We start from the raw sequence: 20,476 nt of genomic DNA on the forward strand, positions 1-20,476 counted from the left end.
TAGCGCTACTACTCAGAGGACCCGATGGCGCCTCATCCATGTCTTCAGACACGAGCAGACAGCCATCGGCCAGCAGGAAGAGGCGCAAATGTTGCGTGAGGTCACAAGGAAAGTCAAGGATATATGTATTATGGGAGAGAGAGACTCCGACTAGAACACGTGATCAACCTGAATCTAGTAACTGGACCTTCCTTCCGTTCCCAGAAGCCCTGAATACACCTATAGATATAGCAAGCCGTGAGCCATCAACAAGTTTCATTCAAGCGACAAACACAGCTTCAATAAAAAGACTTCAGAAATCAACTATAAAACAATCAGTGATCGCACAACGTCACAGAAACTCGAACAAGATCGAATAGGCAGAATCTAGAAGCAGATAACAGAACAGGAACGAGTAGGATCAAGAACTGAGTCTCAATACGATCATAATGCCAATCAGGAAGATAAATTGAGTCACAAGACAACTCAGATATCGCGGTACTACAGTGAATCAGAATAAGTGTCAGAATCAGATATTGCTTTGGACCCAAGTGCTATGCCATTAATGCATGGATGCAGTAAACAGGATCAGTAGGTCACATATATCGTACAGGCAAATATTTTTAGGATGACATCAGTTATTTTGCTTACGCATTTGAACAGCACTACGAGAAATTCTAGAATTAAGAAACGCATTCAAAATTACTACAAAGATAGTTATTGGATAATGAAATGTAAATAGTCATAAACTTCCCTGACACTTACCAACAGAATCTTTACGTGATATTCTGGCCTGGACTGCTATATTTGCCTCCTCTGGGTAGGTAATTCAAACGCGAACCATACAGAAAAATATGCTTATGTGCTTACGGCGCAGAACAGATGTGCTTAATAACACCAGAAAGATTTTATCGGACTCAGGGATCATGCAATACCAAGTAATCAGATTTGAATCAGAACTTTGGAGCTCATATGTGAGAAGATTTATCCAGACACTAACATAAGTATGTTCTTTAGAAGATCAGGCACACGGAGGTAAGTTCTCCTTGGTACCATTAAGTCAGTTATTTTAGCAGATAGGCGATCATCTCAACTCTACAGAAAGAATTCCTATACACGTGAAATGTCAGAATGGGAAACAATAATCGTGCAGCACTTGAACGATCTTGTATACGAATTTAACAAATTTTTCCTGAAAAAAGTCCAAGAATACCACAGTATTGCACAAGAATGTCCATGATGAGAACGATTGTCGCAGAGGATTGGACAATAATCTAAACTGCTGTGCTAGTGAGGAAATGCTTTTAGACTAATCAGAGACAAATACATGTGACGAAACGCCGTCAAAGATCAGAAGAATCTTACGCGTCGAACATAAATAGGCTCCAAAGACAAGACTACTACCGAAGCTGCCTGGCAAAACTCGTGACTACGTCCGTACAACTGTACAAACACCAAATTCTTCCGGGTAAATTAAGCTAAATTCAGAACGGCGAAATACGGATCAGAAAAGGGCCTTTGAAAAAAAAAAGTCAATTTCCGCCACCCACGCATTATTTGAAGGTTTTAACCGCAAACACGACGGTTCTGAAAATTAAAGAAGGCGGTGTGTTGGTGACCTTCTAGACAGTAAGACCATCTATTTTTCCCTGAATCCAGTCCTCGTCCGGTTAATGCGAAAGACGGCGACCGGCGTAATCTGTCGGGCGAAAGATCACACTTTTCCACTCTAGTTCCTTTCGGTGGGCTTCTCTCCGTAATGGCTTCTTTCTGGCTCTCTCAAAAATATCTCAGTTCTCTCAATATTTAACTGATTGGAGTGTTGGTCATCTCTCCAGACTTCCAGAGGCGTTTCATCGGACGACTCGCACGTTCGATGCCGGGAGCGATTCTAGGCTTCTGGATTCAAAGCCATGTCGTCCAGCTACGCCAGAGTTTTAATTGATCGTCCCTCGAGCATGGGGTGGAAGGGTGCCCATCACGTCTCTCTGGAGCATTTTCGTCCTTTGTACGGGATCGCAAAGGTGTCCATCTCAGACGGAGAGCTGCTACAATTTTTTTCATCAATTCCGACCAAAGCACTGCTCCGAAGGCCTTCGACTCGATGGAGGGTTGCTTCCCTGCCGACGAACTCCGAGGCACTTCGTCCCGGAAATGTCATTCTTGGAGGCACAAGCAGATCGTTCACAGTCTTACCCGACAGACGCTTGTTTCGGCTCCTTCCACCGGCGCTGCTGGTTCTCTCCGGTGATACGTTTGAAAATCTTTCGCGCGCTGCGCTGGGCGTAGGTAGTACTACCGCCACACTTGGAATTTAAGGGCTGTTGTTGTTGGTTTTAGTTTAGGGTTGAGATTTTTCAAAGTGTAAGAAAAATCTAGGGTTTAAACAATTCTTGCCTCTTCGTAACTGTCCCCTGTCAACCTGAATAATCCCGCAAGAATGTTGTATGAGGAACACTTTATCCGGTTTCAACATTATACAACTTGCTGAATGTTCATGTATGGGTATTAATGTGTGCACTCTTCTGATGAATTAGTTGGCTTGCAACTTGTCAACTTGTCCGGTGTAGGTGGTTGTCTCGTAGGAAATAAGTGAGTATGACTTAATTAGTTCGCGATCTGTTATCCATATTATAAATCATTGTATAACTCCCTAGATTGGGGTATTATATCCGTCCTATAAAATTCCATGGAACCTCTCTCCACACCCAAGTTGTGCTAAGCTGGGAGTTGCAGATATTTCCGGGGCATGGAGCATGACCATTAACTTAATATTTTCCTGACAGACCTCTAATAGCGGGCTTACCATCTGCCTTCAAATCCTTCTTTATGCATTCTTTCCATAAGTACAACTCTGCAACGAGTAATACTTGTAGTCTCTAATCTCTAGTAAAATCCATGGAGACCTTTCTCCAAACCCAATTTGGTAATGCGAGGTTGCAATATCCCTCTGGAGCCATGACAAATTCTTTTTCTCTGACAGACCTCTAGCGGCTACATCGTCCTTCAGAATTCTTAGTGCATGCATCTTTCCATAAGACAACTCTGCATACGAGTATTGTTGTATTGTCTTCTGCAGTCCCCGCGCGGAGCCCCAACAGCACTCCCATGGAACTCTGTACATGCAATGTTGGGTGGCTATTTAGACTGATATCTCACGTTCCAACTCTTGACACAACCTCCCGGGCGGTTTGGTACATGGAGCGAATCCTTCTCTCGTGTCTTCTGATAAGAATAGCCAAGGGGTGGCATTATTTCTATCCTTCATAATACTTTACCTAATTTCGCTCCCAAATGTCCTCATTCATGACGCACATGCGTGATGGTTTTCTGGTGATTGCTTTACTTGTATAGGCAATTTCCTTCAGGTGGTTTCTGGGTTTCTCGTGCCATCTGTGAATCCCCCCGCCCCCAATCTACCACGCATCGAAAAAGGATATTAACGATATGACAACTCCTCGATGCTCCTATCAAGGTTCATTGAGCAATCAAGAGCATTCCGCCACCTTTTACTACTAGCTCCGTCTATAATTGAGTTATTTCTCAAAGTCATATCAAATACTTGATGGTTTACATTCTATATGTTGCGTCTCTGTGTTCACCAATTCTTTGCTACTTCCCCATTTTTATCATTACATGTTTCGTTGGCTCGCATTCCTAAATAGATGATATGTCGACCTGATACTAATATAGTGTGCGCAAACTTATCACAGCAAGGGCATAGCATATATGAGTCATTACGATATGGAACTTTTTGTCATATACACCAGGACTTTTTCAGTCCTTAAAGCGGTCTGATCTTTGTCAAATGAGCAGGACCTGGAGCTGTAAGTTTAATTTGTGTATGGTCTGATGCGGCTGGTTTTTATGCATTAAGATTTCTCTTATAATCCTGTACAACTACTAACAATAGCGTGTACACTACTTACTCATTAAACACTAATAAACTTGATGGTGAGAAGCGCATCACGTCGTTCCTAGACAAGCGACAAGTACCACGTGAAGTCTTTTTGACTGTCTTGATATAACTGCGACCAGATCCTTCACTTTCTCCTCCCTTACTCAAAAGCCCTTTGCAGTCGTCTCGCGGACATCTTGAGTCTTCACAGTGTTGCGGACTGGGAGACGTACTTACTCCGCTACTTGCTATGTCGGATCTTTATCATGTCCAACGCGAGAGAGATTAGGCTTTGTTTTTCTATTACTAAAATATATTAAAAATGCTAATATTGGATCATATTACGTGTTACGTGACGGATACTCATAACTCTTAAATATATTTATTCTCTATAGAGTATTTATCCATGTTTCTAATACTATATTTCTGTGCTATGTGTTTGTGGGAGGATTGTAAACAAAATTCTTATTTTCCTATACACGAGACACCAAATCAGCTAGTCGAACTGTTTAATACTCAAATTTTCATCTAGAAATATTTCTCATTCTTCATTATGCACTTTAGGGCTAGTTGAAGGGAGATTCATCTCCTCTCTCAATGTATTTGATAACGAGACATTGAGGCCTGAATCGTCGACTCACTCCTAATACCTCATATCTCAACATTTATATATCGCACAAATCTTAGTTAAATTGACTTATTCATTCATTTCTATTAGAGGAGAAGATTCTATAACTTATTAGATGTTTTATAGCTCCTAGGAATTTTCTAGATAAAGAATACCTGATTTTCAATTGATTGAGTAAAATATATTTATAATATTATCTGTGGTGTATCAAAAAAGTTATCTATGAGGCGATGTATGGAGATGGAAAGGAAGACTCCTAGTGTTGTGTCCTAGTTCGATAATTATGGTCAGTTGGGATCTCGATGTCTGTATTAGTTACATACAAATAAGGACGTATGGAATTTGCTCTACCTTTTTAATTATTCATAGACTCAGGCTGACTGACGCAGTGGGTTGAATGGGGTTGTTTGGGGGCCCCTCTCAATTCATAACCCTTTCCTGTTAAGTTTGACTCCTTTCGCGATCTGTCCTTAGTAGAGTTAGTGAGCATACTAAGCTTCTCATTAGTATTAGCTCCATTGCTATACACAGCCTTCTAATCATGTAGGCTCCGTTCGTATCACTGTGGCTGATGTAGAAGCCGGGAACTTCCGCTCTTGAGATTAAAGATGTTATAACTAGTTCTCGCAATCCTGGGAGTCATAAGCAAATCACAACTCATATCAGTTTATGTGTTATTTCTTCCTTAGGGTTGAAGTTGCTTCTTTGATCATCCTTGTCTAAGACTTTAGCCTCAGATATTGGTAATCCTAATATGTTTTCATACATACGACTTGTTTGTTAATACAGATAATAATCTATATCACACAGAAATGTTCAATCTACAAATCCTTTCTTAGACTGAAAATATGCGTCTATACATTTACCATCTCCTTTCACTTCTTGAAGGTGACCTGGAATGTTATTGTATAGGGCATTGGTGAGGCCAAGATCGCTCTATCACCTCAAAGTAAATAACGCTTATGGTGATATTTGAGTCGCACACTAATTAAAAGGATTGTGGCTGGAAAACAAGTCATTTGTCAGCGAACTAATACGACCTCTCTTCATCTCAGAAGTTGCTGTTTGCTAGAAACGGATCTATAAATGTATTTATTTCGTCTAGCTCCGAGCATAGTAAAAAATCTTATTTGAGATCATACTTAGCTTAATTCTTATTCGATTGGGGTTGATTGCATAAGATATTGATCTCTGTGCAACATTAGTTCATACGTATTTATGGGCCATGAATAATGGTCAAAGGAAACGATATATTTTACCACTTTTGTCGTATCTATATCTTAAATTAGTAAGTGTGAGAGCAATTTGGTGACTAGGTAAAAAGGGAGAAGCTGACACTAGGCATCTGTTATTCTGCCTTACGAGCATTCTCTACTATATATAATACTCTCAGTAATCATCTTTATATAATAATTGAGAGTGAAATTTGGAAATGACGACCAGTTATCATCGTGTTATGTGCTGATTTGGAACCGGACTACTCTAAGTAATGTAGTTAAGATTACAACTTACTCTTCCTGACTCGGTTGGCTTGGCAAACCTTGAGGTGGCCTAGAAGATTCAACGGTATGAATTGTGTGGCTCACAGAGTTATAGCGCTGTACTTTAAAGGAGGAATGTTTTTTTTCCTTCTACATATATATTCATCTTTTCTTAAATCTCGACGTCGCACACACGCACTCTCTCCCCGAGCTCACTTGAATGAAATGGGTCCATACCATGGTTTAAAGGAATACGATGAGACTGTGGGTATACTTCTTACATGCTCTTCATAGGATCTATTACTCTTCACCCTCTTCACTTCACACCCATCGAGTTCAGCTGTTCACCCAGTATAACCCTGGTATTAAAACTCCTCACGTCATGTATCTAAACCTGACTATATCCCAAGGATGATATCTGTGATCGCGCTAAGTCTAAAATTGGAGAGGTAAAAATTACTCCTCTAATTTCTTGTAACCCTCTTTGTATGATCACAGTACAGCTCATCCGCTTACAGGCATATCACCATGATTAGTTCTTCAGCAACCTTTTCCTGTTATCTCCAAATACTATTATCTCCTTATATGTACATCCATATATAACAATCACCAAATGGTTCACCCTTAAGTATGGTATACTACGACTTTAGAGTTTGATGTTGTATTATTATTGAGTTGGGACTACGCAACCTATGCGAGTGGGCGAAACTTCTCTAGAATACGTGCTTTACCTCTCCGTAACCCGTATGTTGGTAGTGTGTAGCTGCCACATAGCTCTCTAGACTCCCACACGTTGAAATCTTACATCAGGGTGTGCCCTCAGATAGTACTCTCATTATAAAGGACAAGAATCGCATTTTCCAGGCGAGTTCATGTTACACGGAGTGGTGAAATAATTTCATTGCGGTCATGGTCATTCATCTTAACTTGGTCTTAGACAGGGGGGTTTCAATACCAAATGCCTAATCAAAGTTGTATTCCAATTTTTGTCAATGAGCAAAAGCCTCGGATTCGGGCTCACGGCTATTTTTAAATTCTCTAGCGCTTTCTTAGCTATGGTATAATTTTGTGGCTTTTGTCTCTTCAGGTGCTGAATTAGACACACTGCGTTGGTCGAATCCATTGAGCCAATTGTGTAGTTGTTAGAGCTGAGTACCTGCGTCACGTTTCTTTAGTATGAATTAATGAAGCTTCTCCGGTACCATCTCTTGTATCTTTGATAGAATTTCTATCGCGCAGGCTCCTCTGTCCATACTCCTCAGACCGATCTCTCTTCGATCGCTCTCATACATTTAGGCGTTTGGTGAATAATATGAACTTACACGCAGATCGGCCCCTTTGCATTTCCTGTTGGTCCTCATGTAGATGGAGGAGGCATTGTTATTTTCAGTCGGGGACTATTCGAAGTAGCAGTAATCCTTTTGCCTCTCTTCTACTCTTTGCATTCTTGCCACTATTTCACATATAAGCATACGATGTTGAGAGAAGTTCTTGTATAATTGACGTTTATGTTAATTTTTATAATCTACTTCACTGCATCATACCTGTCCCCCTCTGTTACAATGATATCACTGTAGAGCTTGTCATAATGAGCGTTTCACACATAAGGGGATTGCCATGATGTAAGGAACCAACTTGATAAAAGACTACAAAATCTAGATATAATTTTAGCAATTTTTATTGAAGCACTAGGGTTGCGTTATATGTAAGCGTAGAGTTAGTTCATCCTGTTAAGTTTAAGGTGCCAAGATGGATGTACTTTGGCCAGTTCTTTGGGCTTCTCCTGCTGTTTACATTTTTGATTGAACTATTTCTTGACTCCATTATAATTAACTACACACACTCTCTCAATTTGTCATATTAACTAATGAATAAAGCTGGGTGAAAATCCTAGGCAAATTGGTCTGCCAATTCATAATGTATTTGAAAAATGATTGCTAAAAAACTCAAATTTCTTACAATTCATCGCAATTGTAGAACGGAAAGCTAAAAGGGACCATTGTATGCGGTGAATTTTTTAAATTGGGCTAACATGCATAATGTTTACCTGGATCCGAATGAAAGAAATTACTGTGTTGTGGGAAGCACAAAATCCTAAGTCCGCTTGCGTCTTGAATTCATAGGGGGTGTCAAATGTCGCGGTACAGCGATGGGTCGCGGGCGTGGTTCGGAACCGGTCGAGAAGTTGACCCGACACTATTCGGCTGTCAACCCGATGCCATGACGTGTTTTGCAAAACGCAGTTTTAGGTTTTTTTTGTCCGGACATTGCTTTTCGGGGTTTTTCGGGTCAACGCCGACACGACGCCGACAATGACCCGCTTCCACAAAAAAATTGCTAGTTTTCGGGGTAAAAAACGGGTCTATTCTCCTCTTTTTCGGGTAATAAACGGGGTCAAAATTGGGTTTCAATTTCGGTTGCCGGTCATAAAACAAGAGTTTTCGGGTCAAAATCGGGTCAAAGGTTAACGCCGAACCCGACCCTGATTTTTGAACGGGGGTCGCGACATGTTTGGAACCCGAGACTTGACCTTGTTTCGGGTTCGGGTTGACTCCTAACCCAAAATTTTTTTTTCGGGGTTCAGATTCGACGTCGGATTTTTTTCGGGTCTGTCCAAATATTTTGACAAACCTTAGTTCCACTACTCTTTACCTTCCTAATGTCTTTCATTCATTGTCGTCCCCCCATGACCATCTTCACTTAAATTTGTCGCATCAATTGAACGGATTAATTTTTTTGCAACTTCAACGACCTAAGCAATTTTTTTCACCTTCATTATTTCTTTTTTGGCTCTTTGTTTCAACGCTCCTGTCATTGGGTAACAATGCCTAAATCTCACTTACAAAAATATTGAAGTATAAGTTTATAATAAAAACTTTATAATTAAAAAATATATATTGATAAGAAGTTATGTTCCTATTTTCATACTACAACCAATTTATAAAAATTAAAATTTTTATTCCTTTTTATAATCAAGTTAAAGTAATTTGTGTATTCAAAATAACTTCATTTATATTACAGGTTTAAAATCATTTAGATATTTATATATATTATCTTTCATTCCTTACATCCCAATGATCGCAAAATTGACCCAGCATAACGTGTAAAAAGAGGCCAAGCACAAAAACCGTAAGAACTCCCATATTAATAGATAGTTAATCTGATATATAGGAATTTTTAATTCATATCGGATACGGTAGGGGCCTGTTTTGTGGTTTAAAAAATTGATACGAATTTGTAGATTTCTGGTTAATTTGAGATTTTATTAATTTATGTTTAGAAAAATAAAAAGAGAATAATAGTGTGGCTAGACATTAAAATTCAGTTTGAACTTTGGAAATAAATCTTAAAAAATTAAGGAATTCATGTCCTGATCAAGATTGGATTTTACGTCAGTTTTGTTTAATGAATTATGCTTTATCGTAACATTTAGATGCATTCAATAACGGTTTAAACATTTATACTGCTTGAACTTTTAATATTTTTCTATTTTTGTCATTTTGTACTTCATTTTAAAATGAATGAATTATGCATCAATAGCTTCTTATTAGGTGGTTAAGTTCAAATAATTAATTGTTCAGTAATAGTTTATTATAAAAATTAGCAGGAAGCAAATGTGTTTATATTGATATGTCATCAAAATAATTACATTGATGCAAAGCGCGGAATCTCGAAAGCAAGTATATAAGTTGGCAATTTCTACAATTTAATTCGGGGGCAATGTGAACCTCTAATTCTTAACTAACTTATCATACGTGAAGGATTGAACATAGTGATGAGAAACCCAACGACACAATAAGTAAATATGTCCAATGCCAAGCCCAAATGAGCTTCCAAACATCAAAAGAGCTTTAATACATTATTTGGAAGCTTCCTGAAGGCATTAATTGATGACCAGCAGTGATATCAAAAATAGTGAACATGTTTATAGTTGCAAAGTCGGGAGTAAGGCACAAGCTAGACAATCCAATAATCGCAAAGATTGCTTAATTTTTGACAGATGACCATCAAGACATTTAAATATTGAACAAAGGCTTCCATGATTGAGAGAAGTAATTATGGAATGTTTGATGGAGATCTTCTCCATATTTTTAATGTGAGCATGTCACAATCAAAATACATAGATATGATCCACATCTTTCCAACAGTGAAGGGGAGCTTGTGGACTTTTGGGAGGCTTTATACTCTGACCTATGAGACTCAAGAAAACGCTAAGGCTTAAGCGATCACATAGCTTTCACCTGATGAAATCCTTTGCTCACCGGGATAGGCGCCGTTGCTGGACTTTGCATGACCAATACATTGTCGGAATCCACTCAAGGGAAGCCATAATTTCGGGTCTTTCCGTCTGACTTTCGTCGCCTGCAATTATAATCCTCTGACCTCCATTCACCATACCAATTTATGGTTCATCGGACCTTTGTGTCGCCCCCAACTGACGGTTCCTTTCAGGCCCAAAATTCGTCGCCTGGGTCCGCTTACGATCCCTATGACTTTCATCGCCCCCCATACCTAGTCCCACTAACCATCCGGTCGCGCCCCGATCGCGGTACTCCGACTACTGGTTCGCCGCGGCTACTACGATTCCTTTGTACCAAGACAATAGGCCAAACGTCCCTCTTGAGAACAACTTCTCATCTCACTGAATTCCTCTAACTCCAACAGTTAGTGGCCCCAACTAGATCCTTCGACGCTCCATCCAATCTAGTAATTGTGCAAAATATGACTGCATATTTTAGCCAAACGGCCCTTCCCCAAGGAAGAACATGTATTTATAACATACAACAAAACAGCTAAAAGAATTTATTTTTAACTCAGTCAAACCCTTGCATGATTTTTCTCCTTTTTAATATTTTTACTAAAAAATCTTAGCGGCCTTTTATAAACTTTTGCACCATCTCACTCTTATCTATATGTATGCTAAAACTTCAGCATAAACTCTAGATCATTATTAAACTCAATATTTTTCTACATCATGAATTCATGAGATATTAATAGCCCGTTGTAATAGTTAGTTTGTATAAAATAGTTAAAACCAGCCCGGGGTAATTTTTATATAATTAACATGAAACTAAACAAGCCACCCACCCCACTCAGCACGGATAGTGACATTATTTGACTTGCTTTTCTTCATACTCTGTTTTTTATTTTATCGGTTCCGGAATGAATTCCAGAACGATAATCTCTAGCTGGTACCTCACCTGGGCGGTGACGGAACGAAAGACCTCTCTCTTCAAAGTCACATTATTTACATTTTTCTCTTATTAAAAAAGGCGAGGCCGGTTGGTCTGGAATAAAAGTGAATGTAGAAATAATGTAGAATGTTGTGTTAAAAATTGGTATAATAACATTTGAAATATTTAAAATTATTTGATGAGTAATAAATAAATATTAATAAGTTGTTTTTTTTTTTTTAATTAGTTTTGAAATATAATGTGCAATTGTTAAGCTTTAATGATGAGGTAGTTGGTGGATTAGTGATCAAACATATGATGATCGTGTAGGTAGGCAGTGATAATGGTTGTGATAATTTAAAAATGCAGTAGTGCTAATAAGGGCATCTGCCAACCGGACAACGCGGCCAAAATCGAGCGTATGGCCGGTGGTCGGTTCCGGTCGCTCCAACGGAACGGCAAAAAAATTTTTTTCACCATTTTTACTTGGCAGGTGAACAGGTTGGGGCACGCCAATGAGTTGGGGCGTCGCAGCTGGTTTATCCACGGCCCATTTTACTCTTCTCAAGCGCGTAAAGAGACGCGGCGAAAAGGGAGAAGATCCGTTTAACTCTCGAAAAATATCTGAAAAGATGAACGTTTTGATTGGGAGAAGGCACCAGGCCCATTTTGGAGTTCTGGCGTTTAATTTTTGCATAATTTTGGGGAGTTCTCCGTGTTGGAGATCGCCCTACGAGTTGAACGCAGGCGGAGATACAGGTGATTTAAGATGACAATATCAGGAGAATTTTACAGCGTATTTGAAAATCACCGCAACTCTAATGGATTTTGTGAATTTCAAATATATTTAAAGATTTTTATTTTGCATTTCACTTAATTTCATGACCCAATACTAAGCATTTAAACCCCTTTACTAATTTAAAAATAATTTGGCATAAGCCAAATTGCTGGCAATGTAATGAATATTTTTAAAAGATAATTTAGCAGTCATATGAAATTAAAATTACCCCTTTAAATGACTCTAAAATTTATTATTGATTATATATATGACGTCCACACAAATGCCAATGGGATATTCACACAAGATTTATCATAAACATAAATCAAGGTAAATAGATAGTTCTTGCACATATTTTTCATTTCTCTTGCGAATCTTGCCTCTTTAGGTTTATTGACAAAATTCTTAATTTCATGTAAAATGTTTGCAATGAGGGAATAAATGAAATAAAAAAAGATATCTTGTTCAAGAAGTTTATTATAAGGGATGAATAATAATACATATTATTTTATTTATTGATTAGATGAATAAGTAATATAAATTATTTTATTTATTAGCATATTTCGTCTTAAAAATAATTCATAATGCTATAAAATTAATCTCCGATCGATAATTTTAATTTACATATTTGATTAATATGTTTTTATTTACTGATGAGTTTATTTTAAAATTAATTGAATTATTTTGGAGATAAATATATGTATAAAAATATTGGTATTGCCCCTTTAATTTTCGCCTCAAAATTGTTTTTTATTAATTATAGTTTAAATTAAAAAAGATGATGCATTAATAGAAAATTTCATAATGTGGGTTCGGTAGTGACGCATTCAAACCTCATATATAATGCCTGATTTGAGGTGGTATACTGAGCATATCGCTTTGGTGAGCTGTCGGTGGGACTTGCGCACAGCGTCTCTCCGTCTCTCCACATGAGCTTTGGCCATGGAAAGGGGGGCCTCTTCTTTTCGTTGGCCGTCTGGGCTTCGTTGCAGGTGACCGTGTTTTGTCCTTTTGGAGGTACGAAGAAGTGCCAGTAGGGTTTTAATATATTTTCTATCCTCCAATAATTCTCCTGAGAAAAGTTTTGGGTCCCAGAAATTACTAACAATGGTATTTGTATATGCGGACTTTGGTTTGAGATGGCGCAGACTTGTAACTGACTCAGTTTTGTTTGATTCTCGTGTAAATTCGATGCTGGTTATCGGGTGGTTGTCCATATGTATTGCTTAATACATCTTGTCTCTGGGAGTTATTGGGTTATGTTATCTGAGAAGAAATTATGACTCCAATTTAGTGATTGTGTTATGGGGTTCTATGTTTTTAGGGGAAAAAGTAAGGAATCTTTATTGGTGGTTTTTATTGCGGGGATGAGTTCATCGTTTGGGGAGACGGGGGGAATTATGTTAACGTTTTTCTTTAAGAGGAGGAGAATGTGCATATTGTACATTTTTTTCAGCTTTTCTTGCCAGTTTGAGATCTTTTCTTTTTTTGTTTTTTTTGGGTGGAAAGATTTAAGCCATTTTGGTCATTGCCATGAATGAAAGTTATCTCCTATTGCTATCTGTTTTTTTTTTCCATTTTGCACTGCTCATGGGGGTGATGTTTCATAAACTCAAACGGAACAAAAACATACGGGGTCATTATCGGGGGTCAAGCTCAGTCTTAGATCTCCTGAGGAAAAAGGGTAAGAATGAACGTGCTTGGGCAAGCGGGGCATTGTTCTTGTCTTCTTTTTTTTTCTTTTTCTCTTTCTTTGCGTGATGGCTAATTGTTTTTCTAAAGTGTCTTTTTCCTTCACCGGGGCCTTAAAAGGCGTTGGGCTGGAGGTTTTGGGTGTAAATTTAGTTATCTGCTGGGAGGTTGGAACTTATGTTTTTTCCATTTATTTTTAATCATTTTTATTGGTATTACGAACCGGCTGTAGATGCAGGTTTTTTTACGGTCACTGATGGCAAGTAAAATGATGCATCGGGCGTTTTTGGTGGGACAAGACAGGCTTTTCTACGAATACGTTATTTTTGCAGAAAATTTTGGAAATTTTTAAATTATATGATGAAGATCGAAATATTCCTGGGGGTTTTTTGATTGTGGTGGGGGGTTTATTTCAGAACTTCTTGCAGTTTAAAGCATCGGACAAAGCTATGTTACCAAAAATTGTCAAACGATTAAATTCCCTGCAATGTTCTGCTTTGGTTGCAGTGCCTTCGACATGATAGTTATCCCTTTTGATAATTCATCATCGGTAAATCTTTCCTGGTTTTTCAGTTTTTGGCCTGGAATTATTGAATTCGTGGAAACTAGTTTGTAATTATTGTTTCAGCTTGGTCCCTAACACGGATGCGGAACTATTGATTAGATTGTTGTCTTGCGGGATTGGATGCGCGCATACCTTCGTATTATTGCACCGGCGGTTGTTTTTTTTTCAAGCATGTGCCAGACTGGGGGGACAATGCTTAGTCCTTAAAAGCCCAGAATGAACTGGTAGTTTCTAGGAGTGTGATCAATGGTTTCATGGGAATTGCCAAGCAGAGATTGGCTTTTCAAAATTAATCAATTTCTTTGTTTTGTGTGGCTAACTGAAGATACAGATGCTGGTAGTTTTTTTGTACATGTGAATATGCTCCTGAATGTACTATGGGAAACTGTTTGTTTATGGTAGTTAGTTAGTTTGTCGATGCATCATTATTGTTGGAATTTTTGCGTGAATCTTCTTTGTCATTAAACGCTAGCTATTTTAACGCGAATTTATATAGTTGTTAAAATAGCTATCCTTTGACGATGCAGGCATATTTCTTTGTTATTTTGTCTGCAAAAAAGGCATCAGGGCTCTGTTCTCTCCAATCCAATTGCAACATGGGGGTAAAGGGAATATATGTGCCATGTTTTAAAGATTGTCTATAGCGAAATATGACAGTGAAAACTTAATGGCGCGTGGGGTGGCCTGAGTCCCCATTTTTGGTGGCTCATTTGGCTAACGGCTGAATGTCCCCTTTGGTTTGTGCTTGGATCGTTGACTAGAGAAAAATGTTAAGCGAATCAATATCCTATTAGGTGCATGGAACAAAATGTGCACACTCGGCACGTCAACAACATACGGAAAGTTACGGGATAAAAACTGAACCAGACGGGAAATACGGACGAAAATCATGAACAAAATCAATTCCGGACAGATAATACCGCCAAACACGACAGTTCTGAAAATTGAGAAAGGCGGATTGTGCCTTACCTTGCGTACAACAATATCTCGAACAGTCTCGTCAGACGAAAATGGCCCCGCGTCGCCCGAAAATCAACTTTTCCACTTTTTCCTTCGTTTGTCTCTCTGCTAAGCTTTTTCTCTCTCTTCAAAATATCTCATTTCCATATATATATCAAGACTGATCGTCCTGGACGATCGCACTTCGTCCCGGTACGATCTGGCTCTGGACAAGTTCGTCCAGACGAGATTTAATTATCGTCTCCGGCGACCGGTCCTCGGGAGCATTTTCGTCCAGACGATCCAAAATTTCGTCCAGACGAACTGCTCAATTTTCACAATTCTGACCAAACCTGTACCGATCGTCCCGGTACGATCCAACTTCGTCCCGGACGATCCTGGAGCAAAGCGATCTTCACAGACTCGACTTACGTCCACTCCTTGGAGGCACCCTCCAAGTATTGCACTATAAAACGTGACTCTACTTTAGCCCCCACAGCTAGGCGGAGAAGCCCTTACAGAACCTCCTTTTTGCCACCCCGGCAAGGCAGAGAACCTACCTTTTTTTTTTTTTAGTTTAGGGTTAGATTTTTCAAGTGTAAGAAAATCTAGGGTTTAAACCTTGCTCTTCAGTACTGTCCCCTGCAACCTGAATAACTCCCTCCAAAAGTGGTTGAGGAACACTTTATCCCTTTCGAACACTATACACTCTAATGTTCAATATAATATGATCACTTCTCTGATGAAAGTTGCTGCAACTGTCACTGTCGTGTAGGGGTGTCGTAGGGAAATAAAGTGAGTATACTTAATTAGTCCACTACCACCAGAATCATTGTAAACCCCTCAGATTGGGGTAATCCGTCTATAAAATCCATGGAGACCTTCTCCCACACCCAATTTGGTAAAGCTGGAGGTTGCAATATTCCCTCTGGAGCCATGACCATTACTTATTTCTCTAACAGACCTCATAGCGGGCTACCATCTCCTTCAAATCCTTATGCATCTCTTTCCAAGACAACTCTACAACGAGTATCTTGTATGTCTTCTAATCCGTCTATAAAATCCATGGAGACCTTCTCCCACACCCAATTTGGTAAAGCTGGAGGTTGCAATATTCCCTCTGGAGCCATGACCATTACTTATTTCTCTGAAAGACCTCATAGCGGGCTACCATCTCCTTCAAATCCTTATGCATCTCTTTCCAAGACAACTCTGCAACGAGTATCTTGTATGTCTTCTGCACCCCGGCGTGACCCCCAACAGCACTCCCATGGAACTCTTACAGCAAGTGTGGGCTATAGACTGATATCCTTGGTACACAAACCTCCCTTGGTACAACAACCTCTCCCCCTCTATAGAATAGCCAGGGTGGCTATTCTTATCCTTCAATAACTCATCCTTAATCCTCCCCAACTCCTCATCATGCGCACTCTCCTCCTTAACCACCCCCCCCCCCCAATCCAGCATCAGGGGTATCGATATGACCAACTCCTCGAGCTCCTCCATCATCTGGAGAAGGCATCCGCCACCTTGTTCTCTATCCCAGGCCTATATTAGATCTCAAAGTCATATCAAATAACTTTGATAGTCATCTATAGTGCTCCTCTGTCACCATCCTTTACTCCTCATTCATCATCCGTTGGTCCGTCCTAATAATGAAATGTCGACCTAACCAATAAGGTTGCAACTTCTAGAAGGCTAGCATAATAGCCATCAATTACCTCTCATAAACCGACTTCAACCTAGCTCTATCTGTCAACACCTGGCTGAAGTAAGCTATGGTAGGTGGTTTTGCATAAGAATTGCTCCAAATCTGTACCCTAATGCGTCAGTCTCTACCACGAACACCTAACTAAAAATATGGTAAGGCCAAGACCAATACAGTAGTCATGGCTTATAATGCACCGACACTTCTCCTCAAAAAGGCATGCAGCGTCCGACACGACACTCGTCCGACACTCCTCTGACACTTATCGGACAAGCCAAAAATATGATTAAAAAAATATTAAATATAAATTGGACACACGTGTCTGACACGCATATCTTAAATATTTTATGATTTTTTTTTAAATATAATTTCTTGTATTTGGCGGGATTTAAACAAAATTTCTTATTTCCTATACACAACACCAAATCAATGTCCGCACTTAATACTCATTCATCAAATATTCTCATTTTCATTTCTCTTTGGCAGTGAAGGTATTGTCATCTCCTCTCTCAATGATTGATAAACAACATTGAGGCCTGACTCTCGACATCCTAATACTAATCATTTAAAGCACAAATTTTAGTTAAATGACTTATTATTTCTAAATTATATTTAAAATTATACTTATTTAATTTTTTATACTATTTTTAAAATATAAAAAATTATAATATCGTGTTCAACCTGTGTCTGTGTATCATAGGTCATGGCTTTCTTCAATCTCTCAAAAGCTATGGTTGCTACCAAGACCAGTATCACTGGCCAGGCGATGGTGTTGTAGCCCCTCAAAAACCTCCTGTAGTATCCCACTAGTCCTAGGAATCACATCAGCTCTCTTAGATTCCTCAATTGTAGCCACCTCAACATGGCCTCGATCTTGGCCTGATCAGCGGCCACCCCCTCTTGAGATACAAATGTCCCAAATATTCCATCCTGGCCTGTGCAAAGCAACACATCTTCAGATTGACCCTTAGTTGCTGCTCTTGTAACACCTCTAGGACTAGCCTCAAGTTCTCCTAATGTTTCTCATCCGACTTGTTGTATACCAAGATATAATCAAAGAAAATCAACACAAACCTCCTGATATATGGCCATAACACCCTGTTCATGAGGGACTGGAATGTAGCTGGGGCATTGGTGAGGCCAAACGCCATCACCAGAAACTCATAATGTCGCTCATGTGTTCTGAAAACAGTCTTTTGGAATATCCCCCTCTCTCATCCGAATCTGATGCTATCCGAACTTCAGATTTATCTTTGTGAAAATAACTGCTCCATATAGCTCATCTATCATTGTGATGGGAAAATTGTCTGGCACAGTCTCCTTATTTAAGGCCCGATAGTCCACACATAATCTCCAACTTATGTCCTTTTTCTTAAATAGTAAGATTGGGCTAGAAAAAGGACTCACACTAGGCATGATAATTCCTGCCTTCAGCATTTCTCTAATTAATTTCTCAATTTCATCCTTTTAAAATTGAGGGTAATAGTACGACCAGACACTGATGGGTGGCACCCCCTCCCTCAAGGTGATAACATGCTCCTACTCCCTCGGTGGTGGCAAACCTTGAGGTGGCTAGAAGACCTCACTGAATTGTTGTATAAGCGGCTGTACTAAAGGAGGAATGTTTTTTTCCTCCTCCAATATGATCTCTTCTAATCTCTGCAGCTCCACCAGGAATTCTCCCCCCACTCCTATATGGTCCATACCATGGTTTTAAAGGACACGATGGCTTTGGATAACTCTACATCTCTTCTAATCATTACTCTTCTCCCCTCCACCAACTCCATGGTCAGTGTTCACCAGTTAACCTTGGTATTTCCCAAAGTCTACAACCACTTCATCCCAAGGATGATATCTGTGATCCCTAACTCTAATGGGAGGAAATCCTCTCTAACCTGAACCCCTTGTATGGTCAGCACTACTCCCTTACATATGCCCATATCGCCTCCACCTTTCCTGTACCAATCATCTCTCCATAACATCCTATATCCACCAATGTCACCCACATTTGGTCCACGACCTGATTGGAGATGAAATTGTGGGTAGCCCCACTATCAATCAACACCATCACCTCCTGTCTGTTATTTCTCCCTTTACTTTCATGGTATGACTCAGGGTGAATCCTACCACTGAGTTTAATGAGACCTCTGTCACGTCTAGATGGAGCTTCTCCTCCTCCTGTACTGATGTCTCACTCCCACCTCCCTCCTCAGCTTTCTCATCAACATAGACGATCAGAACTTAAAGAGTTTGGTCCCTGCACCTGTGCCATGGAGTATACTTTTCATCGCACCTGAAGCATAATCCTTTTGCCCTCTTTTCCTGCATCTCCCTTTCCATAAGCTTTTTGAAGTTTCCCCACTTCCCCCTCGTACAAGCTTCTCCCTTGCGGTCTCACAAAGGTTTCCTGATGTAGGCCCCTTGGGTGCTAAGAAAGTGTTGGTCATCCTGTATGAGCCACCTGAATTACTGCCTCTGGCTCCCCTTCTTTGAACTTCTGATCCTCCTCCAGTTGAGCTAGCTTCATAGCCTCTCCCAAGTCACAAAGCCTCATGACCCAAATTGCTACTTGGATATCTGCTTTGATCCATTTCATGAAATTCCCCTTTAGAATTATCTCAGACAGTCAGTTTTAGTCGACTCGCCAGGTACTCAAATCTCTCACAGTATTCCGCCACTGAGCCTTCCTGTATCATAACAAAGAACTACTCATAGAAGTTCCATCCCCTACTGGTTCAAGAACGTTCCAATAAGTATTCTTTGAACTCCCTCCAACTCCGTATGGGCTGCCTCATGTCTCTCCAGTGATACTAAGCCAATGCCTTCCGTTCCAAATATAGGGCGACTGTCGTTAATCTCTCTTGTTCCGTCAACTCATTAATGACAAAATATATCTCTATCTTGTAGATCCACCCATGTGCATCCTCCCCCTCAAAAATGGGCATATTCACCTTCCTGACCATCGGATCTCCCCAATTTCTCCTAATTCCTCCATAATTTACTGTTCACTGTATGGGTGCCCCCCCCCCCCAGTATATCGATTTTCCCTTACACATTCATATCCAAACCCTTCTTCGATTTCCTCCATTTCCTTCAAAATCAACACCCCTCCAGCTGTTATTCCCCTCCCTTCTTTCCAAATCAGCACTCTTTTCCTCATACCCAACATATCCACACCTCTCCCTATACCTTCCACCTCTCTCCTCCTACCTTCCATCTCTCTCCTCTCTCTGGAAAGTTTCTATATGGGGTTTTCTCCCTTCTCCCTCCAAGATCTCCACATCATTTTCATCCCTACAATTTTCAAAATTTATGTTCCTTCCCACCGACACTCTTGCCTCCGATGTCATCGTTTGGTTTTGAAGATCTCATATCTTCTTCACCATCTCCTGTAGGTCCGTAAATTTGTCTTCCATTGAGGAAATTCTATCCTCCACCGTCGCTTTGATTTGGCTCATATCCTCCTCAATACATTCTTCCAAAGCATCCACCTTCTTGGCCGTCATCGATCCTCCAATCTTTGTTAGACTTAAAAATCTGAATTTCTACAAACAGCAAAAACAATGGTTCGAAGGAGAAAATTGCTGAAAGAATCAGCCCAAACAGCCCCGAACATCACTTTGACACCAATTTG

At 39.7% G+C, this 20,476-nt stretch overlaps 1 protein-coding gene across 1 annotated transcript in view; it reads right to left on the reverse strand.

The window, feature by feature from the left end:
• LOC110101405 (probable prolyl 4-hydroxylase 10) overlaps positions 1-20,476 on the reverse strand; it is a 38,031-nt gene that overhangs the window by 2,984 nt on the left and 14,571 nt on the right. The gene's annotated exons all lie outside the window — the stretch shown is intronic.

This window comes from Dendrobium catenatum, unplaced genomic scaffold (genome assembly GCF_001605985.2).
Source record: "Dendrobium catenatum unplaced genomic scaffold, ASM160598v2 fragScaff_scaffold_716, whole genome shotgun sequence".
NCBI lineage: Eukaryota > Viridiplantae > Streptophyta > Magnoliopsida > Asparagales > Orchidaceae > Dendrobium > Dendrobium catenatum.